Genomic DNA, 24,839 nt, shown 5'->3' on the forward strand with positions numbered 1-24,839 from the left:
CTGTGTCTTGGTCTAGTTTGGGTCCGAGTCCCAAGTTCCAATCCCGATCTGAGTCTGTATTCAGTTTTGGGTCTAAGTCCTTGGTTTTGATCTTGGTCTGGGTTCGAGTTTGGGTCCGGGTCCGGGTCTAGCTTTAGGTTTGATTTCTAGATTTGGGTGTTTGAGTTCGAGTGCAAGTCTATGTCCGAGTTTGTGTCCAAGTCTGGACCCAGATCTGGGTCTATGTTCGGATCAAGGTCAAAGTTCCGGTCTCGAGTGCACGTCCAAGTTTGGGTCACGGTCAGGATCTCAGTCTAGATGTAGGTCCAACATTTCCATCCAAGTCTGGGTCTTGGTCTGAGTCCAGGTTCGTATCTAGATCCCTATCTAGGTCCAAGTCTATATTTGGGATTGGGTCCTAGATTTAGGTCCAGGTTCAGGTCTCAGTTCCGGTCTGGGTACACGACCGTGTCTGGGCCAGAGTTCCAGTCTCATTTTGGGTCTGAGGTTAGGTCTGTGTTTGGGTCTACGTCTGGGTCCGGGTCCTGGTCACGGTCCTAGTGTTGTTCTAGGGTCCTTGTTTGGCGATTCTTGTTAAGGTTCTAATTTTGTGTCCCAAGTCTAGGTTTGGGTTCGGGTTTGGTTCTTCGTCTGGGTTCAGGTCCTAGTCTGAGTCCCAGATCTAGACACCGACTACTGGTCTGTTCCAGGCCTCGTTACCCGAATCCCGAGTCATTATCTAGATCACGGTTAGGGGTCGCGGTCTGGTTCTAGCTCATGTCCAAAGTCCCATTTCTAAGTTTGGGTTCAAGATCGAGACTGGGGTGCGGTTCTAGTTCCCGACCCGTGTTTTGTGTCCATAGTTTGGTTCCATGTTTGGGTCTGATTTCTGGTTTGGGTTCGGGTCACGAGTCCAGGTTTGGGTTTTGATCCCGGTCTGGCTCCCAATTCGGGTTTAGGTCTTGGTCCGGGTCCTGGTCCGGTTACGGTTCTAGATCTAGGTCCAATTTCAGTTATGATTCAAAGTCCAAGTCCTAGTTCCAGTCCCTATCAACTTCCCATTTTGGTTCCGATTTTGGGTCCCATGGTACAAGTTCGTGTCTAGTTTTGGATTCGGGACTGGGTTTAGGTCCAGGTGTGGGTTCGGGTCCTTGTCAGGGTTCGGGTCCAGGGCTGGGTCCCAAATCCAGACACCGACTACAGGTTTTGTCCAAGCCCTGAGTAGAGATTCGAATCCCAATCTCAGGTACCAGTCTGGTTCCATTTTTGGTGCAGAGTCACGAGTTGGGTCCTAGGTTCAAGTTCGGGTCTGGGTCATGTACTAGGTCCCGAACCTAGTTCGATCTCCTAGGTCCCTATCCTGATTTCAGGTCAAGGTCCCGGTTATTGTGTGGGTTTGGGTCACGGTCTTGGTTCGGGTTCGAGTCCTAGTCTCAGTTCGGGTTTAGGTCTTTGTCTCGGTTTTGATCTGCGTTCAGGTTTGGGTTTAGGTCTTGGTCCTGGTCCTAGTCCTTATTCGGTTCTAGTTCCATTTGCGATTTTGAGTTCGAGTTTGGGTTTGAGTTCGGGTCGGAATTCGAGTCCTGGTCTGAGTTTGGGTTCGGGTGCAAATTTCAGTCTAGGTCCAGATCAGGCGCCGAGTGTGGGTTCACGTCTTGGGTCTTGGTCTGGGTTGGGTCCGGGTCCCAAGTTCAAATCCCGATCTGAGTCTGTATTTTGTTTTTGGTCTAATTCCTTGTTCCTGATCTTGTTTTGGGTTTGAGTTTTTGTCCGGGTCCGGGTCTAGCTTTGGGTCTGATTCTAGGTGTGGGTGTTTGAGTTCGGGTACAAGTCTATGTCCGAGTTTGTGTCCCAGTATAGACCCCGATCTGGGTCTAGGTTCAGGTCCAGGTCCAAGTTTGGGTCTCTAGTGCTGGTCCAAGTTTGGGTCAGCGTCAGGATCTCGGTCTAGATCTAGGTCAAGCATTTCGATCCCGATCTGGGTCTTGGTCCGAGTCCAGGTTTGTATCTGGATCTCTATCTAGGTCGAAGTCTGTATTTGGGAGTTGGTCCCCGATTTAGGTCCAGGTTCGGGTCTCAGTTCCGGTCTGGGTAAACGACCTTGTCCGGGCTAGAGTTCCAGTCTCAGTTGGGTCTGAGGCTAGGTCTGTGTTTGGGTCTACGTATGGGTCCGGGTGCTAGTCACGGTCCTAGTGTTGATCTAGGGTCTTTGGTCGGCAATTCTTGTTCAGGTTCTAATTTTTTGTCCCAGGTCTAGGTCATGGTTCGGGTTTGGTTCTCCGTCTGGGTTCTGGTCCTAGTCTGAGTCCCAGATCTAGACACCGACTACTGGTCTGTTCCAGGCCCCCTTACCCGAATGTCGAGTCATGATCTGAATCACTGTCACGGGTCGCGGTCTGGTTCTAGTTCATGTCCGAAGTCCCATTTCTATGTTTGGGTTCAAGATCGAGACTAGGGTGCGGTTCTAGGTTCCGACCCAGGTTCTGTGTCCATAGTTTGGTTCCATGTTTGGGTCTGAGTTCAGGTTCGGGTTTCGTGTTTGGGTCCCTAGTCCAGGTTTCGGGTTGGATCCGGGTCTGGTTGCCAATTCGGGTTTCGGACTTATTTTGAGTTCGGTCCTGGTCCGGTTACGGTTCTAGATCTAGGTTTAATTTCAATTATGATTCCAAGTCCAAGCCCTAGTTCCAGTCCCGGTAACCTTTCGGTTTTGGTTCCGATTGTGGGTCACATGGTACGAGTTCGTGTCCAGTTTTGGGGTTGGGACTGGGTTTAGGTCCAGGTGTGGGTTCGGGTCATTGTCAGTGGTCGGGTCCAGGGCTGGATCCCATAGCCAGACACCGACTACGGGTTTTGTCCAAACCCTGTGTAGAGCTCCGGATCCCAATCTCGGGTCCAAGTCTGGTTCCAGTTTTGGTGCTGGGTCACGAGCTGGGTCCTAGGTTCAAGTTCGGGTCTGGGTCATGTACTAGGTCCCGGTCCTAGTTCTGTTTCCCAGGTCCCTATCGTGATTCTGGGTCAAGGTCCTTGTTATTGCGTGGGTTTGGGTCCCAGTCTTTGTTCCTGTTCGAGTCTTAGTCTCAGTTCGAGTTTAGGTCTCTGTCTGGGTTTTGATTTGGGTTTGGGTTTGGGTTTAGGTCTTGGTCCTGGTCCTTGTCCTAGTTTAGTTCTAGTTCCATTCGCGATTCTGAGTTCAAGTTTGGGTTTGAGTTCGGGTCGGAATTCGAGTCCTCGTCTGAGTTTGGGTTCGGGTCCAAATTTTAGTCAAGGTCCAGATCAGGCTCTTGGTCTGGGTTCACGTCCTAGGTCTTGGTCTAGCTTGGGTCCGAGTCCCAAGTTCCAATCTCGATCTGAGTCTGTATTCAATTGTTGATCTATGTCCTTGGTTCTGATCTTTTTCTGGGTTCGAGTTTGGGTTTGGGTCCGGGTCTAGGTTTGGATCTGATTCAAGGTGTGGGTGTTTGAGTTCGGGTGCAAGTCTGTGTTCGAGTTTGTGTCCAGGTCTGAACCCCGATCTGGGTCTGGGTTCTGGTCCAGGTCCAAGTTCCGGTATCGAGTGCGGGTCCAAGTTTGGGTCTGGGTCAAGATCTCGGTCTAGATCTAGGTCCAGCATTTCTATCACAGTCTGGGTCTTGGTCCGAGTCCATGTTCGTATCAACATCCCTATCTAGGTCCAAGTCTGTATTTCGGATTGGGTCCCAGATTTAGGTCCAGGTTAGGGTCTCAGTTCCGTTCTTGGTACACGACCGTGTCCGGGCCAGAGTTCCAGTCTCAGTTTGGTTCTGAGGCTAAGTCTGTGTTTGTGTCTAGGTCTTGGTGAGGGTCCTGGTCACGGTCCTATTATTGTTCTAGGGTTCTTGTTCGACGATTGTTGTTCAGGTTCTAATTTTCTGTCCTAGGTCTAGGTCTGGGTTCACGTTTGGTTCTTCGTCTAGGTTCTGGACCTAGTCTGAGTCCCTGATCTAGACATCGACTACTGGTCTGTTAAAGGCCCCGTTACCCAAATCCCGAGTCATGATTTGGATCACTGTCACGGGTTGCGGTCTGGTTCTAGTTCATGTCCCAAGTCCCATTTCTAAGTTTAGGTTCAAGATCGAGACTGGGGTGCGGTTCTAGGTCCCGACCCTGGTTCTTTGTCGCGAGTTTGGTTCCATGTTTGGGTCTGAGTTCAGGTTCGAGTTCGGGTCCCGAGTCCAGGTTTGGGTTTGGATCCAGGTCTGGCTCCCAATTTGGGTTTAGGTCTTATTTGGAGTCCGGGTCCTGGTCCGGTTACGGTTCTAGATCTAGGTCCTAATTCAGTTATGATTCCAGGTCCATGTCCTAGTTCAAGTCCCGGTCAACTTCCAGTTTTGGTTACGATTTTTGGTAACATGGTACGGGTTCGGGTCCAGTTTTGGATTTGGGACTGGGTTCAGGTCCGGGTATGGGTTCGGGTCCTTGTCAGGGTTCGGGTCCAGCGCTGGGTCCCAAATCCAAACACTGACTTCGGGTTTTGTCCAAGCCCTGGGTAGAGATCTGGATCTTAATCTCGGGTCCCAATCTGGCTCCATTTTTTGTGCCAGGTCACGAGCTGGATCCTAGGTTGTAGTTTGGGTCTTTGTCATGTACTAGGTCCCGGTCCTAGTTCTGTTTCACAGGTCCCTATCTTGATTCTGGGTCAAGGTCCCAGTTATTGTGTGGGTTTGGGTCCCGGTCTTGGTTCGGGTTCCAGTCTTAGTCTCAGTTCGGGTTTAGGTCTTTGTCTGGGTTTTGATTTGGGTTCGGGTTTTTGTTTAGGTCCATGTCCTGGTCCTAGTCCTAGTTTGGTTCTATCTCCACTTGCGATTTTGAGTTCGAGTTTGGGTTTGAGTTCGGGTCGGAGTTCGAGTCCTGGTCTGAGTTTGCGTTCGGGTTCGGGTTTTAGTCTAGGTCCAGATCAGGATTCGGGTGTGGGTTCGCATCCTGGGTCTTGGTCTAGGTTGGGTCCGACTCCCTAGTTCCAATCCCCATCTGTGTCTAGATTCAACTCTTAGTCTAAGCCCTTCGTTCTGATCCTGGTCTGGGTTCGAGTTTTGGTCTGGGTCCGGGTCTAGCTTTTGGTTTGATTCGAGGTGTGGGTGTTTGAGTTCAAGTCTGATTCTGTGTCTGGTTTTGTGTCCAGGTCTGGACCCCGATCAGGGTCTAGGTTCGAGTCCTGGATGTGGGTCCAAGTTTGGGTATTGGTCAGGATCTCCGTTCATATCTAGGTCTAGCCTTTCGTTCCCAGTCTGGGTCTTGGTCCAAGTGCAGGTTCGTATCCGGATCCCTATCTAGTTCCAAGTCTGTGTTTGGGATCGGGTCCCAGATTTAGGTCCAAGTCTGGGTCTCAGTTCCGGTCTGGGTACACGACCGTGTCTGGGCCCGAGTTCTAGTCTCAGTTTGGGTCTAAGGCTAGGTTTGTGTTCAGGTCTAGTTATGGGTCCGGGTCCTGGTCACGGTCCTATTGTTGCTTTAGGGTCCTAGCTCGGCGATTCTTGTTCAGGTTCTAATTTTTGGTCCCAGGTCTAGGTCTGGGTTTGTGTTTGGTTCTTCGTCTGCATTCTGGTCCTAGTCTGAGTCCCAGATCTAGACACCGACTCCTGGTCTGTTCAAGGCCCCGTTACACGAATCCCGAGTCAAGATCTGGATCACTGTCACGGGTCTCGGTCTGGTTATGGTTCAGGTCCCAGGTCCCATTTTTGTGTTTGGGTTCGAGATCGAGACTGGGGGGCGGTTCTAGGTTCTGACCCTTGTTCTGTGTCTCTAGTCTGGTTCAATGTTTGGGTCTGAGTTTAGGTTCGGGTTCAGGTCCTGAGTCCATGCTGGGTTGGGATCCGGGTCTGGCTTCCAATTCGGGTTTAGGTCTTATATGGAGTTCGGGTGTTGGTCCGGTTACGGTTCTAGATCTAGGTCCAATTTCAGTTATGATTCCAAGTCCAAGTCCTAGTTCTAGTCCCGGTAAACTTCCAGTTTTGGTTCCAATTTTGAGTCACAAGGTACGGGTTCGGGTCCAATTTTTGGTTTTGGACTAGGTTCAAGTCTTGGTGTGGGTTCGGGTCCTTGTCAAGGTTCAGGTCCAGGGCTGGGTCCCAAATCCAGACACCGACTACGGGTTTTGTCCAAGCCCTGGGTCTAGATTCAGAACCAAATCTCGAGTCCCAATCTGGTTCCATTTCGGGAGTCGGGTCACGAGCTGGGTCCTAGGTTCAAGTTCGGGTCTGGGTTGGGTACTAGGTCCCGGTCCTAGTTCTGTTTCCCAGGTCCCTATCCTGATTTTGGGTCCAGGTCTCTGTAATTGTGTGGGTTTGGGTCCCGGTCTAGGTTCGGGTTTGAGTGCTAGTCTCGATTTGGGGTTAGGACTCTATATGGGTTTTGATCTTTGTTCGGGTTTGGGTTTACGTCGTGGTCCTTGTCCTATTCCAAGTTCGGTTCTAGTTCCATTTGCGATCCTGAGTTTGAGTTTGTGTTTGAGTTCGGGTCGGAGTTCGAGTCATGGTTTGAGTTTGGTTTCGAGTCTGGATTTGAGTCTAGGTCCAGATCAGGCTCCTGGTGTGGGTTCGCGTCCTGGGACTTGGTCTAGGTTGGGTCCGAGTCCCAAGTTCCAATCCCGATCTGAGTCTGGAGTCAGTTCTGGGTCTATGTCCTTTGTTCTGATCCTTTTCTGGCTTCGAGTTTGGGACCTAGTCCAGGTTTAGCTTTGGGTCTGGTTGTAGGTGTGGGTGTTTGAGCTCGGGTAAGAGTTTGTGTCCAGGTCTGGACCCCGATCAGGGTCTAGGTTCGGCTACAAGTCCAAGTTCGGGTTTCGAGTGCGGGTCCAAGTTTGGTTCTAGGTCAGGATCTCCGTCCAGATCTAGGTCCAGCATTTCGATCCCAGTCTGGGTCTTGGTCCCATTGGAAGTTCTTATCCGGATCCCTATCTAGGTCTAAGTGTGTGTTTGGGATCGGGTCCAAGATTTAGATCCAGGTCCGGGTCTCAGTTCCTGTCTGGGTACACGACCGTGACCGGGACCGAGTTTCAGACTGAGTTTGGGTCTAAGGCTAGATCTGTGTTGGGTTCTAGGTTTGGGTCCGGGTCCTAGTCATGGTCCTAGTCTTGTTCTAGCGTCCTGGTTCGGCGATTCTTGTTCAGGTTCTAATTTTGGGTCCCAGGTCTAGGTCTGGGTTCGGGTTTGGTTCTTCGCCTGGGTTCTGGTCCTAGTTTGAGTCCCAGACCTAGACACCGACTACTAGTCTGTTCTAGGCCCCGGTACCCGAATCCCGAGTCAAGATCTGGATCTCTGTCACGGGTCTCGGTCTTGTTCTGGTTCAGGTCCAAGGTCCCATTTCTGAGTTTGGGTTCGAGATCGACACTGGGGGGCGGTTCTAGGTTCTGACCCTTGTTCTGTGTCCCTAATCTGGTTCAATGTTTGGGTCTGAGTTCAGGTTCGGGTTCAGGTCCTGAGTCCATGTTGGGTTGGGATCCGGGTCCGGCTTCCAATTCGGGTTTAGGTCTTATATGGAGTTCGGGTGTTGGTCCGGTTACGGTTCTAGATCTAGGTCCAATTTCAGTTATGATTCCAAGTCCAAGTCCTAGTTCTAGTCCTGGTAAACTTCCGGTTTTGGTTCCAATTTTGGGTCACAGGGTACGGGTTCGGGTCCAATTTTTTGTTTGGGACTGGGTTCAAGTCTGGGTGTGGGTTCGGGTCCTTGTCAAGGTTCAGGTCCAGGGCTGTGTCCCAAATCCAGACACCGACTACGAGTTTTGTCCAAGCCCTGGGTTTAGATTCAGAACCCAATCTCGAGTCCCAGTCTGGTTCCATTTTTGGTGTCGGGTCACGAGCTGGGTCCTAGGTTCAAGTTCGGGTCTGGGTTGGGTACTAGGTCCAGGTCCTAGTTCAGTTTCCCAGGTCCCTATCCTTATTCTAGGTCCAGGTCTCGGTAATTGTGTGGGTTTGGGTCCCGGTCTAGGTTCGGGTTTGAGTCCTAGTCTCGATTTGGGGTTAGGATTCTTTATGGGTTTTGATCTGTGTTCGGGTTTGGGTTTAGGTCCTGGTCCTTGTCGTATTCCTAAATCGGTTCGAGTTCCATTTGCGATCCTGAGTTCGAGTTTGGGTTTGAGTTCGGGTCGGAGTTCGAGTCATTGTTTGAGTTTGGTTTCGAGTCTGGATTTCAGTCTCGGTCCAGATTAGGCTCCTGGTGTGGGTTCGCGTCCTGGGTCTTGGTCTCGGTTGGGTCCGAGTCCAAAGTTCCAATCCCGATCTGAGTCTGGAGTCAGTTCTGGGTCTATGTCCTTGGACAGGCTTCGAGTTTGGGACCTAGTCTGGGTTTAGCTTTGGGTCTGGTTGTAGGTGTGGGTTTTTGAGTTCGGGTAAGAGTCTGTGTCCGAGTTTGTGTGCAGGTCTGGACCCCGATCTGGGTCTAGGTTCGGGTACAAGTCCAAGTTCTGGTTTCGAGTGCGGGTCCAAGTTTGGTTCTAGGTCAGGATCTCCGTCCAGATCTAGGTCCAGCATTTCGATCCCAGTTTGGTTCTTGGTCCCAGTCCAAGTTCTCATCCGGATCCCTATCTAGGTCCAAGTGAGTGTTTGGGATCGGGTCCAAGATTTAGATCCAGGTCCGGGTCTTAGTTCCTGTCTGGGTACACGACCGTGACCGGGCGCGAGTTCCAGTCTGAGTTTGGGTCTAAGGCTAGATCTGTGTTCGGTTCTAGGTTTGGGTCCGGGTACTAGTCATGGTCCTAGTCTTAAACTAGGGTCCTAGTTCGGCGATTCTTGTTCAGGTTCTAATTTTGGGTCCCAGGTCTAGGTCTGGGTTCGGGTTTGGTTCTTCGTCTGGGTTCTGGTCCTAGTCTGAGTCCCAGATCTAGACATTGACTTCTGGTCTGTTCTAGGCCACGATACTCGAATCACGAGTCAAGATCTGGATCACTGTCACGGGTCTCGGTCTGATTCTTGTTCAGGTCCCATGTCCCATTTCTGATTTTGGGTTCGGGATCGAGACTGGGTGCGGTTATAGGTCTCGACCATGGTTCTGTGTCCTTAGTCTGGTTCCATGTTTGGGTCTGAGTTCAGGTTCATGTTTGGGTCCTGAGTCTAGGTTTGGTCGGGATTTGAGTCCGGCTCCCAATTCAGGTCTAGGTCTGATTTGGAATCCGCGTCCTGGTCCTGTTACGGTTCTGGATCTAGGTCCAATTTCAGTTATGATTCAAAGTCCAAGTCCTAGTTCAAGTCCTAGTCAACTTCCGGTTTTTGTTCCAATTTTGGGTCACAGGGTACGGGTTCGGGTCCACTTTTAGGTTTGGGACCGGGTTCAGGTCCGAGTGTGCGTTCGGGTCCTTGTCAGGGTTCGTGTCCTGGGCTGGGTCCCAAATCTAAACACCCACTACAGGTCTTGTCCAAGCCCTGGGTCCAGATCCAGATCCCAATCTCGGGTCCCAGTCTAGTTCCAATTCTGGTATCGGGTCACGAGCTGGGTCCTAGGTTCAAGTTCCGGTCTTGGTCGCCTATTAGGTCCCAGTCCTAGTTCTGTTTCCCAGGTCCCTATCCTGATTCTTGGTCCAAGTCCCGGCTATTATGTGGGTTTGGGTCCCTGTCAAGGTTCGGGTTCGAGTCCTAATCTCGGTTCAGATTTAGGTCTCTACCTACATTTTGATCTGGGTTCGGGTTTGGGTTTAGGTCCTGGTCCTGGTCCTAGTCCTAATTCAGTTCTAGTTCCATTTGCGATTCTGAGTTCGAGTTTAGGTTTGAGTTCGAGTCAGAGTTCGAGTCCTGGACTGAGTTTGGGTTCAGGTCCGGATTTCGGTTTAGGTGCTGATTAGGCTCCGGGTGTGGGTTCGCATTTTGGGTCTTTGTCTAGGTTGGGTCCGAGTCCCTAGTTCCAATCAAGATCTCAGTCTAGATTCAGTTCTATGTCTAAGTCCCTTGTTCAGATCCTGGTCTGGTTTCGAGTTTGGGTCCGGGTCTGGGTCTAGCTTTGGGTTTATTCTAGGTGTGGGTTTGAGTTGGGTCCGAGTTTGTGTCCGGGTTTCTGTCTAGGTCTAGACTCCAATTTGGGTCTAGGTTCGGGTCCAGGTCCAAGTTCGGGTCACGAATGCAGGTCCAAGTTTGGGTCTAGGTCAGGATCTCGATCGAGATCTAGGTCCAGCATTTCGATCCCACTCTGGGTTTTGGTCTGAGTACAGGTTCGTATCTGAATCCCTATCTAGGTCCAAGTCTGTGTTTGGGATCGGGTCCCAAATTTAGGTCCAGGTCCAGGTCTCAGTTCCGGTCTGGGTAGACGACCGTGTCAAGGCCCGAGTTCCAGTCCCAGTTTGAGTCAGAGGCTAGGTCTGTGTTCGGTTCTAGGTCAGGGTTTGGGTCCTGATCACGGTCCTAGTCTTGTTCTAGGGTCCTAGTTCGGCGACTCTTGTTTAGGTTCTAATTTTTGGTCACAGGTCTAGGTCTTGGTTCGGGTTTAGTTCTTCGTCTGGGTTCTTGTCCTAGTCTGAGTCCTAGATCTAGACACTGACTACTGGTCTGTTCGAGGCCCCGAATCCCGAGTCAAGATTTGGATCACTGTCACGGGTCTCGGTCTGGTTCAGGTTCAGGTCCCAGGTCCCATTTCTGAGTTTTGGTTCGAGATCGAGACTGGGGTGCGGTTCTAAGTTTCGACCCTGGTTTTGTGTCCCTACTCTGGTTCCATGTTTGGGTTTGAGTTCATGTTCGGGTTCGGGTCCCGAGTCCAGGTTTGGGTTGGGATGGTCCGGCTCCCGATTCGAGTCTAGGTCTGATTTGGAGTCCGAGTCCCTGTCTGGTTACGGTTCTTGATCTAGGTCCAATTTCAGTTATGATTCCAAGTCCAAATCCTAGTTCCAGTCCTGGTCAACTTCCTATTTTGGTTCAAATTTTGGGGCATAGGGTACGGGTTCGGGTCCACTTTTGTGTTTGGGACTGGGTTCAGGTCCGGAAGTGGGATCGAGTCCTTGTCAAGGTTCGGGTCCAGGGCTGGGTCCCAATTCTAGACACCGAGTACGGGTTTTATCCGAGCCCTAGGTCTAGATCCGGATCCCAATCTCTGGTCCCAATCTTATTCAATTTCTGGTGCCGGTTCACGAGTTGGGTCCTAGGTTCAAGTTCGGGTCTGGGTCGGGTACTAGGTCCCGCTCCTAATCCTGCTTCCCAGGTCCTATCCTTATTCTGGGTCCAGGTCCCGGTTATTGTGTGGGTTTGAGTCCCGGTCTATGTTCGGGTTCGAGTCCTAGTCTCAGTTCGGGTTTACGTCTATGTCTGGGTTTTGATTTGGGTTCAGGTTTGGGTTTAGGTACTAGTCCAAATCCTAGTTCAGTTCTAGTTGCATTTGCGATTCTGAGTTTGACTTTGGGTTTTAGTTTGGGTCGGAGTTCGAGTCCTGGTCTGAGTTTGGGTTTGGGTCTGTATTTCTAGGTCCAGATCAGGCTCCTGGTGTACGTTCGCGTCCTGGGTCTTCTTCTAGCTTGGGTTCGAGTCCCCAGTTCAAATCCCGATCTGAGTTTGGATTCAGTTCTGTGTCTAAGTCCTTGGTTCTAATCCAGGTTTTGGTTCGAATTTGGGTCCGGGTCCAGGTGTAGCTTTGGGTCTGATTCTAGGTGTGGGTTTGAGTTAGGGTCTGAGTCTGTGTCTGGGTTGTGTCCAGCTCTGGACCCCGATCTGGGTCTAGGTTCGGGTACAGGTCCAAGTTCGATTCCTGAATGCGGGTCCAAGTCTTGGTCTGGGTCAGGATCTCGGTCCAGATCTAGGTCGAGCATTTCGATCCCAGTCTGGGTCTTGGTTCGAGTCCAAGTTCGTATCCGGATCCCTATCTAGGTCTAAGTCTGTGTTTGGGTTCGGGTCCCAAATTTAGGTCCAGGTTCGGGTCTCAGTTCCGGTCTGCGTACACGACCCTGTCCGGGCCCGAGTTCCAGTCTCAGTTTAGGTCTAAGGCTAGGTCTGTGTTCGGTTCTAGGTCTGGGTCCGTGTCTTGATCACGGTCCTAGTCTTGTTCTAGGGTCCTGGCTCAGCAATTCTTTTTAGGTTCTAATTTTGGGTCCCAGGTCTAGGTCTTGTTTTGGGTTTGGTTCTTCGTCTGGGTTCTTGTCCTAGTCTGTGTCCCAGATCTAGACACCGACTACTGGTCTGTTTGAGGCCCCGTTACCCGAATCCTGAGTCGAGATCTGGGTCACTGTCACGGGTCTCGGTCTTGTTCTGGTTTAGGTCCCCGGTCCGATTTCTTAGTTTGGGTTCGGGATCGAGACTGGGGTGCGATTCTAGGTCCCGACCCTGGTTCTGTGTCCCTAATGTGGTTCCATGTTTGGGTCTGAGTTCAGGTTCGGGTTCGGGTCCCGAGTCCAAGTTTGGGTTGGGATCCGTGTCCAGCTCCCAATTCGGGTCTAGGTCTGATTTGAAGTCCAGGTCCTGGTCCAATTACGGTTCTGGATCTAGGTCCAAGTCAGAGTCCTAGTTCCAGTCACGGTCAACTTCCGGTTTAGGTTCCAATTTTTGGTCACAGGGTACAGGTTCGGGTCAACTTTTGGGTTTGAGACTGGGTTCAGGTCTTGGTGTGGGTTCGGGTCCTTGTCAGGGTTCGGGTGTAGGGTTGGGTCCCAAATCCAGACACCGACTACGGGTTTTGTCCAAGCCCTTAGTTCAGAACTGGATCCTATTCTCGAGTCCCAGTCTGGTTCCATTTTTTGTGCCAGGTCACGAGCTGGGTCCTAAGTTCAATTTCGGGTCTGGGTCGGGTAATAGGTCCCGGTCCTAGTTTTGTTTCCCAGGTCCCTATCCTGATTTTGAGTCCAGGTCCCGGTTATTGTGTGCGTTTGTGTCCCGGTCTAGGTTTGGGTTGGAGTCCCTAGTCAAAGTTCGGGTTTAGGTCTCTGTCTGGGTTTTGATTTGGGTTCGGGTTTTGGCTTAGGTCCTAGTCCTAGTCCTAGTCCTAGTTCGGTTCTAGTTCCATTTGCGATACTGAGTTTGACTTTGGATTTGAGTTCGGGTCAGAGTTCGAGTCATGGATCGAGTTTGGATTCGGGTCCAGATTTCAATCTAAGTCCAGATCAGGCTCCGGGTGTGGGTTTGCGTCCTGGGTCTAGGTCTAGGTTGGGTCCGAGTCGCCAGTTCCAATCCCGATCTGAGTCTGGATTAAGTTCTGGGTCTGAGTCCTTGGTTCTGATTCTAGTCTCTGTTCGAGTTTTGGTCCGGGTCTGGGTCTAGCTTTGGGTCTTATTCTAGGTGTGGGTGTTTGAGTTCGGGTCCGAGTCTGTGTTCGGGTTTTTGTCCAGGTCTACACCCCGATCTAGGCCTAGGTTTCGGTACAGGTCCAAGTTCGGGTCACGAGTGCGGGTCCAAGTTTGGGTCTGGGTTCGGATCTCGGTCCAGATCTAGGTCCAGCATTTCGATCCCAAACTGGATCTTGGTCCGAGTCCAGGTTCGTATTCGGATTCCTATCTAGGTCCAAGTCTGTGTTTGGGATCGAGTCCCAGATTTAGGTCCAGGTCCGGGTCTCAGTTCTAGTCTGTGTACACGACCGTGTCAAGGCCCGAGTTCCAGTCTCAGTTTGGGTATGAGGCTAGGTCTCTGTTCGGTTCTAGGTCTGGATCTGGGACCTGATCACGGTTCTAGTCTTGTTCTAGGGTCCTAGTTCGGCGATTCTTGTTCAGGTTCTAATTTTATGTCCCAGGTCTAGGTCTTGGTTCCGGTTAGGTTCTTCGTCTGGGTTTTGGTCCTTGTCTGAGTCCTTGATCTAGACACCGACTAATGGTCTGTTCCAGGCCTCGTTACCCGAATCCAGAGTCAAGATTTCGATCACTGTCACGGGTCTCGGTCTGGTTCTGGTTCAGGTCCCAGGTCCCATTTCTGAGTTTGGGTTCGTGATCGAGACTAGGGTGCGCTTCTAGGTCCCGACCCTGGTTTTTTGTCCCTAGTCTGGTTCCATGTTTGGGTCTGAGTTCAGGTTCGGGTTTGGGTCCTGAGTCCAGGTTTGGGTTGGGATCAGGGTCTGGCTCCCAATTCAGGTCTAGGTCTGATTTGGAGTCCGGGTCCTGGTCCTGTTACGGTTCTGGATCTAGGTCCAATTTAAGTTATGATTCCAAGTCCAAGTCCTAGTTCCAGTCCCGGTCAACTTCTGGTTTTGGTTCCAATTTTGGGTCACAGGGTACGGGTTCGGGTCCACTTTTGGGTTTGGGAATGGGTTCAGATCTTGGTGTCGGTTCGGGTCCTTGTCAGGGTTCGAGTCGAGGGCTGGGTCCCAAATCCAAACACCGACTACGGGTTTTGTCCAAGCCCTAGGTCCAGATCTGGATCCCAATCTCGGGTCCCAGTCTGGTTCCATTTTTGGTGTCGGGTCACAAGGTGGGTCCTAGGTTGAAGTTCAGGTCTGGGTCGGGTACTAGGTCCCGATCCTAGTTCTGTTTCTAAGGACACTAACCTAATTCTGGGTCCAGGTCCCAGTTATCGTGTGGGTTTCGGTCCCGGTCTAGGTTAGGCTTCGAGTCCTAGTCCTTGTTTTTGTTTACGTCTTTGTCTTGGTTTTGATCTGGGTTCGGGTTTAAGTTTAGATCCTGGCCCTGGTCCTATTCCTAGTTCGGTTCTAGTTCCATTTGCGATTCTCAGTTTGAGTTTGGGTTTGAGTTCGGGTCGGAGTTCGAGTCGTGGTCTGAGTTTGGGTTCTGGTCCGGATTTCAGTCTAGATCCGAATCAGGCTCTGGGTGTGGGTTCGTGTCCTGGGTTTTGGTCTAGGTTGGGTTCGAGTCCCAAGTTCCAATCCCGATCTGAGTCTTAATCCAGTTCTGGGTCTAAGTCCTTTGTTCTGATCCTGGTCTGGGTTCGAGTTTTGGGCCAACTCTGGGTCTAGCTTTGGATCTGATTCCAGGTGCGGGTTTGTGTCTAGGTCTTGACCTCAATCTGAGTCTAGGTTCTGGTACAGGTTCGGGTCCCAATTGTAGGTCCAAGTTTGGGTCTGGGTCAGGATCTCGTTCCAGATCTAGGTCCAGCATTTCGATCCCAGTCTGCGTGTTGGTCCGAGTCCAGGTTCGTATCCGGATCCCTATCTAGGTCCAAGTCTGTGTTTGGGATCAGGTCTTAGATTAAGGTCCAGGTTCGGGTCTCAATTCCGGTCAGGGTACAGGACCGTGTTCGGCCCCGAGTTCGAGTCTCAGTTTTGTTTGAGGCTAGGTTGTCTTCGGTTGAAGGTTTGGGTCCGAGTCCTGGTCAGGGTCCAAGTCTTGTTCTAGGGTCCTAGTTCGGAGATTCTTGTTTAGGTTCTAATTTTGGGTCTCAGGTCTAGGTCTACGTTCGGGTTTCGTTCTTCGTCTAGGTTCTAGTCCTAGTCTGAGTCCCAAATCTAGACACCGACTACTGGTCTGTTCCAGGCCGCGTTATACGAATCCCGAGTAAAGATCTGGATCACGGTGACGGGTCTCGGTCTTGTTCTGGTTCAGGTCCCAAGTCCCATTTCTGAGTTTGGGTTCAGGATCGAGACTGGGATGCGGTTCTAGGTCCCGACCCTTGTTCTGTGTCCCTAGTCTAGTTCCATGTTTAAGTCGGAGTTTAGGATCAGGTTCGGGTCCCGAGTCCAGGTTTGGGTTGGGATCAGGGTCCGGCTCCCAATTCAGGTCTAGGACTTATTTGGTGTCCGGGTCCTGGTCCTGTTACGATTCTGGATCTAGGTCCAATTTAAGTTAGGATTCCAATTCCTAGTTCCAGTCTCTGTCAACTTCCGATTTTGGTTCCAATTTTGGGTCACAGGGTACGGGTTCGGGTCCACTTTTGCGTTTGGGACTGGGTTCAAATCTTGGTGTGGGTTTTGGGTCCTTGTCAGGGTTCGGGTCCAGGTTTGGGTCCCAAATCCTCTCACGGAATATGGGTTTTGTCCAAGCCCTTTGTCCAGATCCGGATCCCAATCTCGGGTCCCATTATGGTTCGATTTTTTGGTCCTATGCTCAAATTCGGGTCTGGGTAGGGTACTAGGTCTCAGTCCTCGTTCTATTTCCCAGGTCCCTATCATTATTCTAGGTCTAGGTCCCAGTTATTGTGTGGGTTTGGGTCCCGATCTAGGTTCGAGTTTGAGTCTTAGTCTCGGTTCAGGTTTAGGTCTCTGTTTGGGTTTTGATCTAGGTTCGGGTTGGGGTTTAGGTCCTCGTCCTGGTCCTAGTCCTAGTTCGGTTCTAGTTCCATTTGCGATTCTGAGTTCGAGTTTGGGTTTGAGTTCGGGTCAGAGTTAAAGTCATGGTCAGAGTTTGGGTTCGGGTCCGGATTTCAGTGTAGGACGAGATCAATATTCGGGTGTGGGTTCGCGTCTTGGGTCTAGGTCTAGGTTGGGTCCGAGTCCCAAGTTCCAATCGCGATCTGAGTCTGGATTCAGTTCTGGGTCTACGTCATTTGTTCTGATACTTGTCTGGGTTCCAGTTTGGGTCCGGGTCCGGGTCTAGGTTTGGGTCTTATTCTAGGTTTGAATGTTTGAGTTCGGGTCCGAGTCTGTGTCCGGGTTTGTGTCCAGGTCTTGACCCCGATCTTGGTGTAGGTTAGGGTACAGGTCCAAGTTCGAGTCCTGAGTGCGGGTCCAAGTTTGGGTCTGGGTACGGATCTCGGTCCAGATGTAGGTCCAGCATTTCAATCCCAGTCTTGGTCTTGGTCCAAGTAAAGGTTCGTATCCGGATCCCTATCTAGGTCCAAGTCTGTGTTTGGGATCAGGTCCCAAATTTAGGTCCAGGTTCTGGTCTCAATTCCGGTCAGGGTACAGGACCGTGTTTGGGCCCGAGTTCCAGTCTCAGTTTGGGTTTGAGGCTAGGTCTCTGTTCGGTTGTAGGTCTGGGTCCGAGTCCTGGTCACGGTCCTAGTTTTTTTCTAGGGTCCTAGTTCCGAGATTCTTTTTCAAGTTCTAATTTTAGGTCTCAGGTCTAGGTCTAGGTTCGAGTTTGGGTCTTCGTCTTGGTTCTTGTCCTAGTCTGAGTCCCAGATCTAGACACCGACTACTGGTCTGTTCTAGCCCCGTTACCCGTGTCACGTGTCTTTATTTGGATCACTGTCACGGGTCTCGGTCTGGTTTTGCTTCAAGTCCAAGGTCCCATTTCTGAGTTTGGGTTCAGGATCGATACTGGGGTGTGGTTCTATGTCCCGACCCTGGTTCTGTGTCCCTAGTCTTGTTCCATGTTTGGGTCTAAGTTCAGGTTCGGGTTCGGGTCCTGAGTCCAGGTTTGGGTTGGGATCCGAGTCTTGCTCCCAATTCGGGTGTAGGTCTAATTTGGAGTCCGCGTCCTGGTCTAGTCACGGTTCTGGATCTAGGTCCAATTTCAGTTATGATTCCAAGTCCAAGTCCTAGTTCCAGTCCTGGTCAACTTCCAGTTTTGGATCAAATTTTGGGTCACAGGGTACGGGTTCGGGTCCACATTTGGGTTTGGGACTCGGTTCAGGTCCGGGTGTGAGTTCGGGTCCTTGTCAGGGTTCGGGTGCAGGGCTGGGTCCCAATCTTGTTCCATTTCTATTGCCGGGTCACGAGCTGGGCCCTAGGTTCACGTTTGGGTCTTTGTCGAGTACTAGGTCTCGGTACAAGTTCTGTTTCCCAAATCCCTATCCTGATTTTTGGTCCATGTCCTAGTTATTGTGTGGGTTTGGGTTCCGATCTTGGTTCGGGTTCGAGTCCTAGTCTCGGTTCGGGTTTAGCTATCTATATGGGTTTTGATCTGAGTTTGTGTTCGGGTTTAGGTCCTTGTCTTGGTCTTAGTCCTTGTTCCATTTGCGATTATTATTTCGAGTTTGGGTTTGAGTTCGGGTCGGAGTTCGCGTCATTGTCTGAGTTTGGGTTCGGGTCTTGGTTTCAGTCTAGGTCCAGATAAGGCTCCGCGTGTGGGTTCGCGCCCTGGGTCTTGGTCTAGATGTGGTACGAGTCCCAAGTTCCAATCCCGATCTGAGTCTGGATTCAGTTCTGGGTCTAAGTCCTTGGTTCTGATCCTGGTTTCGGTTCGAGTTTGGGTCCGCGTCGGGGTCTAACTTTGGGTCTGATTCCAGGTGTGGGTTTGAGTTCGGGTCCGTGTCTCTGTCCGGGTTTGTGTCCAGGTCTGGACCTCGATCTGGGTCTAGGTTTAGGTACAGGTCTAAGTTCGGGTCCCAATTAAGGTCCAAGTTTGGGTCTGGGTCAGGATCTCGGTCCAGATCTAGGTCAAGCATTTCGATCCCAGTCTGGGTGTTGGTCCGAGTCCAGGTTCGTATCCGGATCCCTATCTAAGTCTAAGTATGTGTTTGGGATCAGGTCCCAAATTTAGGTCGAGGTTCGGGTCTCAATTCCGGTCAGGGTACAGGACCGTGTTTGGGCCCGAGTTCCAGTCTCAGTTTGGGTTTGAGGATAGGTCTGTGTTCGGTTGTAGGTCTGGGTCCGAGTCCTGGTCAGGGTCCAAGTCTTGTTCTAGGGTCCTAGTTCGGAGATTCTTGTTCAGGTTCTAATTTTGGGTCTCAGGTCTAGGTCTAGGTTCGGGTTTCGTTCTTCGTCTGGGTTCTGGTCCTAGTCTGAGTCCCAAATCTAGACACCAACTACTGGTCTGTTCCAGTCCGCGTTACACGAATCTCGAGTCAAGATCTGGATCATTGTGACGGGTCTCGGTCTTGTTCTTGTTCAGGTCCTAGGTCCCATTTCTGAGTTTGGGTTCAGGATCGAGACTGGGATGCGGTTCTAGGTCCCGACCCTTGTTCTGTGTCCCTAGTCTAGTTCCATGTCTAAGTCGGAGTTTAGGATCAGGTTCGGGTCCCGAGTCCAGGTTTGGGTTGGGATCAGGGTCCGGCTCCCAATTCAGGTCTAGGACTTATTTGGAGTCCGGGTCCTGGTCCTGTTACGGTTCTGGATCTAGGTCCAACTTAAGTTAGGATTCCAAGTCCTAGTTCTAGTCTTGGTCAACTTCCAGTTTTGGTTCCAATTTCGGGTCACAGTGTACGGGTTCGGGTCCACTTTTGCGTTTGGGACTGGGTTCAGATCTTGGTGTGGGTTTCGGGTCCTTTTCAAGGTTCGGGTCCAGGGCTGGGTCCCCAATCCTCTCACCGAATATGGGTTTTTTCCAAGCCCTGTGTCGAGATCCGGATCCCAATCTTGGGTGCCATTCTGGTTCCATTTTTGGTGCTGGGTCACGAGCTTGGTCCTATGCTCAAATTCGGGTCAGGGTCGGATACAAGGTCTCAGTCCTCATTCTATTTCCCAGGTCCCTATCCTTATTCTAGGTCTAGGTCCCAGTTATTGTGTGGGTTTGGGTCCCGGTCTAGGTTCGGGTTTGAGTGCTAGTCTCGGTTCAGGTTTAGGTCTCTGTTTGGGTTTTGATCTAATTTCGGGTTTAGGTTTAGGTCCTGGTCCTGGTCCTAGTCCTAGTTCGGTTCAAGTTCCATTTGCGATTCTGAGTTCGAGTTTGGGTTTGAGTTCGGGTCAGAGTTAAAGTCATGGTCAGAGTTTGGGTTCGGGTCCGGATTTCAGTGTAGGACGAGATCAATCTCCGGGTGTGGGTTCGCGTCTTGGGTCTTGGTTTAGGTGTGGTCCGAGTCCCAAGTTCCAATCCCGATCTGAGTCTGGATTCAGTTCTGGGTTTACGTTCTTTGTTCTGATCCTTGTTTGGGTTCCAGTTTGGGTCCGGATCCGGGTCTAGCTTTGGGTCTGATTTTAGGTGTGAATGTTTTAGTTCGGGTCTGAGTCTAAGTCCGGGTTTGTATCCAGGTCTGGACCCCGATCTTGGTCTAGGTTAGGGTACAGGTCCAAGTTCGGGTCCTGAGTGCGGGTCCAAGTTTGGGTCTCAGTATGGATCTCGGTCGAGATGTAGGTCCAGCATTTCAATCCCAGTCTTGGTCTTTGTCCTAGTCAAGGTTCGTATCCGGATCCCTATCTAGGTCCAAGTCTGTGTTTGGGATTAGGTCCCAGATTTAGGTCCAGGTTCGGGTCTCAATTCCGGTCAGGGTACAGGACCGTGTTCGGGCCCGAGTTCCAGTCTCAGTTTGGGTTTGAGGCTAGGTCTGTGTTCGGTTGTAGGTCTGGGTCCGAGTCCTAGTCACGGTCCTAGTTTTTTTCTAGGCAACCTGGTTCCGAGATTCTTTTTCAGGTTCTAATTTTAGGTCTCAGGTCTAGGTCTAGGTTCGAGTTTGGTTCTTCGTCTTGGTTCTTGTCCTAGTCTGAGTCCCAGATCTAGACACCGACTACTGGTCTGTTCCAGCCCCCTTACCCGAGTCACGTATCTTTATTTGGATCACTATCACGGGTCTCGGCCTGGTTCTGCTTCACGTCCAAGGTCCCATTTCCGAGTTTGGGTTCGGGATCGATACTAGGGTGCGGTTCTAGGTCCCGACCCTAGTTCTGTGTCCCTAGTCTTGTTACATGTTTCGGTCTAACTTCAGGTTCGGGTTGGGGTCCTGAGTCCAGGTTTGGGTTGGGATCCGAGTTTGGCTCCCAATTCGGGTGTAGGTCTAATTTGGAGTCCGGGTCCTCGTCTGGTTACGGTTCTGGATCTAGGTCCAATTTCAGTTATGATTCCAAGTCCAAGTCCTAGTTCCAGTCCTGGTCAACTTCCAGTTTTGGATCAAATTTTGGGTCACAGGGTACGGGTTTGGGTCCACTTTTGGGTTTGGGACTGGGTTCAGGTCCGGGTGTGGGTTCGGGTCCTTGTCAGGGTTCGGGTCCAGGGCTGGTTCCCAAATCCAGACACCGACTACGGTTTTTATCCAAGCCCTCAGTCCAGATTCGGATCCCGATCTCGGGTCCCAGTCTTGTTCCATTTCTAGTGCCAGGTCACGAGCTGGGTCCTAGGTTCAAGTTCGCGTCTTGGTCGAGTACTAAGTCCTGGTACAAGTTCTGTTTCCTAGGTCCCTATCCTGATTTTTGGTCCAGGTCCCAGTTATTGTGTGGGTTTTGGTCCCGATCTAGGTTCGGGTTCGAGTCCTAGTCTCGGTTCGGGTTTAGGTATCTGTATGGGTTTTGATCTGAGTTCGTGTTCGGGTTTAGGTCCTGCTCTTGGTCCTAGTCCTAGTTCGGTTCTAGTTCCATTTGCGATTATTAGTTCGAGTTTGGGTTTGAGTTCGGGTCGGAGTTCGGGTCATTGTCTGAGTTTGGTTCGGGTCCGGGTTTCAGTCTACGTCCAGATCAGGCTCCGGGTGTGGGTTCGCGTCCTGGGTCTTGGTCTAGGTTGGGTCCGAGTCCCAAGTTCCAATCCCGATCTGAGTCTGGATTCAGTTCTGGGTCTAAGTCCTTCGTTCTGATCCTGGTCTGGGTTCGAGTTTTGGTCCGGGTCCGGGTCTACCTTTGGGTCTGATTCCAGGTGTGGGTATGAGTTCGGGTCTGAGTCTCTATCTGGGTTTGTGTCCAGGTCTGGACCTCGATCTGGATCTAGGTTTAGGTACAGGTCCAAGTTCGGGTCCCGAGTGCGGGTCCAAGTTTGGGTCTGGGTCACGATCTCGGTCCAAATCTAGGTCCAACATTTCGATCCCAGTCTTGGTCGTTGTCCGAGTCCAAGTTCTTATTCGGATCCGTATCTAGGTCCAAGTCTGTGTTTGGGATCGTGTACAGATTTAGGTCCAGGTCCGGGTCTCAATTCCTGTCTAGGTACATGACCGTGTCCAGGTCCGAATTCCAGTCTCAGTTTGGGTCTAAGGCTAGGTCTGTGTTCGGTTCTTGGTCTGGGTCTGGGACCTGGTCACGGTCCTAGTCTTGTTCTAGAGTCCTGGTTCGGCGATTCTTATTCAGGTTCTAATTTTGGGTCCCAGGTCTAGGTCTGGATTCTGGTTTAGTTCTTCTTCTTGGTTCTTGTCCTTGGCTGAGTCGCAGATCTAGACACCGACTACTGGTCTGTTCGAGGCCTTATTAACCGAATCCTGAGTTAAGATCTGGATCACTTTCACGAGTCTCGGTCTAGTTCTAGTTCATGTCCTAGGTCCCATTTCTAAGTTTGTGTTCGGGATCGAGACTGGGGTGCAGTTCTAGGTCCTGACGCTGATACTGTATCCCTAGTTTTGGTTTGAGTTCACGTTCGGGTTCGTGTCCCGAGTCCAGGTTTGGGTGGGGATCCGAGTCCGGCTCCCAATTCGGGTCTAGGTCTGATTTGGAGTCCGGGTCCTGGTCCGGTTATGGTTCTGGGTATAGGTCCAATTTCAGTTATGATTCCAAGTCCAAGTCCTAGTTCCAGTCCCAGTGAACTTTCGATTTTGGTTCCAATTTTGGGTCACAGGGTACGAGTTCGGGTCCACTTTTCGGTTTGGGACTGGATTTAGGTCCGGGTGTGGGATCGAGTCCCTGTCAGGGTTCGGGTGTAGGGGTGGTTCCCAAATCTAGACACCGACTACGTGTTTTGTCCAAGCCCTGGGTCAAGATTCGGATCCCAATCTCGGGTCCCAGCCTTGTCCCATTTCTGGTGCTGGCTCACGAGCTGGCTCCTAGGTTCAAGTTCAGGTCTGGGTCGGGTACTAGGTCCCGGTCCTAGTTCTGTTTCCCAAGTTGTTATCCTGATTCTGGGTCCAGGTCCCGGTTATTCTTTGGGTTTGGGTGCCGGTCTAGGTTCGGGTTTGAGTCCTAGTCTCGGTTCGGGTTTAGGTCTTTGTCTGGGTTTTGTTCTAGGTTCGGGTTTGGGTTTGGGTCCTGGTCCTGGTCCTGGTCCTAGTCCTAGTTCGGTTCTAGTTCCATTTGCGATTCTGTGTTCGAGTTTGGGTTTGAGTTCGGGTCAGAGTTCAAGTCATGGTCTGAGTTTTGGTTTGGGTACGGATTTAAGTCTAGGTCCAGATCAGGCTCCGCGTGTGGGTTCGCGTCCTGGGTCTTGGTCTAGGTTGGGTCCGAGTCCCAAGTTCCAATCCCGATCTGAGTCTGGATTCAGTTCTTGGTCTAAGTCCTTTGTTCTGATCTTGCTATGGGTTCGAGTTTTGGTCAGGGTCTAGCATTGGGTCTGATTCCAGGTGTGGGTTTGAGTTCGTGTCCGAGTCTGTGTCTGGGTTTGTGTCCAGGCTTAGACCCCGATCTGGGTCTAAGTTCGGGTCAATGTCCAAGTTCGGGTCCCGAGAGCGGGTCCAAGTTTGGGTCTCGGTCAAGATCTCGGTCCAGATCGAGGTCTAGCATTTCGATCCCACTCTGGATCTTTGTCTAAGTCCAGGTTTTTGTTTGGGATAGGTACCAGATTTAGGTCCAGGTTCGGGTCTCTATTGCGGTCTGGGTTCACGACCGTGTCCAGGCCTGAGTTCCAGTCTCAATTTTGGTCTGAGGCTAGGTCTGTGTTCGGTTCTAGGTCTGGGTCCGAGTCCAGATCACGGTCGTAGTCTTATTCTAGGGTCCTGGCTCGGCGATTCTTGTTCAGGTTCTAATTTTGGGTCCCAGGTCTACGTTTGGGTTAGGGAATGGTTCTTCGTCTGGGTTCTGGTCCTAGTCTGAGTCCCAGATCTAGACACTGACTACTGGTCTGTTCCAGTCCCCGTTACCCGAATCCCGAGTCAAGATCTGGATCACTGTCACGGGTCTCGGTCTTGTTCTGTTTCACGTCCCATGTCCCATTTTTAAGTTTGGGTTTGGGATCGAGACTTGGGTGCGGTTCTAGGTCCCGACCCTGGTTTTGTGTCCCTAGTCTTTTCCATGTTTGGGTCTGAGTTCAGGTTCGAGTTCGGGTCCCGAGTCCAAGTTTTGGTTGGGATCCAGGTCCGGCTCCTAATTTTGGTGTAAGCCTTATTTGGAGTCCGGGTCCTTATCCGGTTACAGTTCTTGATCTAGGTCCAATTTCAGTTATGATTCCACGTCCAAGTCCTAATTCCAGTCCCGGTCAACTTCCGATTTTGGTTCCAATTTTATGTCACAGGGTACGGGTTGGGGTCCTTGTCAAGGTTCGGGTCAAGAGCTGGGTTCCAAATCCAGACTACGACTATGTGTTTGTCCAAGCCTTGGGTCCATATCCGGATCCCAATCTTGGGTCCTAGTCTGGTTCAATTTTTGGTGCCGGGTCACGATTTTGGTCCTAGGTTGAAGTTTGGGTCTAGGTCGGGTACTAGGTCCCGGTCCCGGTCCCTATCCTGATTCTGGATCCAGGTCCTGGTTATTTTGTGGGTTTAGGTCCCGGTCTAGGTTTGGGTTCGAGTCCTAGTCTCGGTTTGGGTTTAGGTCTCTGTCTTGTTTTTTATATGGGTTCGGGTTTGGGTTTAGGTCCTAGTCCTAGTCCTAGTCCTAGTTTGGTTCTAGTTCCATTTGCGATTCTGAGTTAGAGTTTGGATTTGAGTTCCGGTCAGAGTTCGAGTAATGGTCTGAGTTTGGGTTCGAGTCCGGAGTTCAGTCTAGGCTCAGATCAGGCTCCGGGTGTGGGTTCTTGTCGTGGGTCTTTGTCTAGGTTGGGTCTGAGTCCCAAGTTCCAATCTCGATCTGAGTGTGGAAAGTTCTGGGTTTAAGTCCTTGGTTGTGATCCTGGTCTGGGTTCGTGTTTGGGTTCGGGTCCGGGTCTAGCTTTGGGTCTAATTCTAGGTGTGGGTGTTTGAGTTCGGGTCCGAGTATGTGTTCGTGTTTGTGTCCAGGTCTGGACCCCGATTTGGGTCTAGGTTAGGGTACATGTCCAAGTTCGGGTCCTGAGTGCGGGTCCAAGTTTGTGTCTGGGTCAGGATCTCGGTATAGATCTAGGTCAAGCATTTCGATCCCAGTCTGGGTCTTAGTCCGAGTCCAGGTTAGTATCCGGATCCCTATCTACGTCCAAGTCTGTGTTTTGGATCTGGTCCCAGATTTACGTCCAAGTTCGGGTCTTAGTTCCGTTCTGGGTACATGACCGTGTTTGGGCCTGAGTTCCAGGCTCAGTTTGGATCTGAGGCTAGGTCTGTGTTCGGTTCTAGGTTTGGGTCTAGGTCCAGGTCACGGTCCTAGTCTTGTTCCAGGGTCATAGTTCGGCGATTCTTGTTCAGGTTCTAATTTTGGGTCCCAGGTCTTTGTCTGGGTTC

Source organism: Cannabis sativa, chromosome 7 (genome assembly GCF_029168945.1).
Source record: "Cannabis sativa cultivar Pink pepper isolate KNU-18-1 chromosome 7, ASM2916894v1, whole genome shotgun sequence".
In the NCBI taxonomy this organism is placed as follows: Eukaryota; Viridiplantae; Streptophyta; class Magnoliopsida; order Rosales; family Cannabaceae; genus Cannabis; species Cannabis sativa.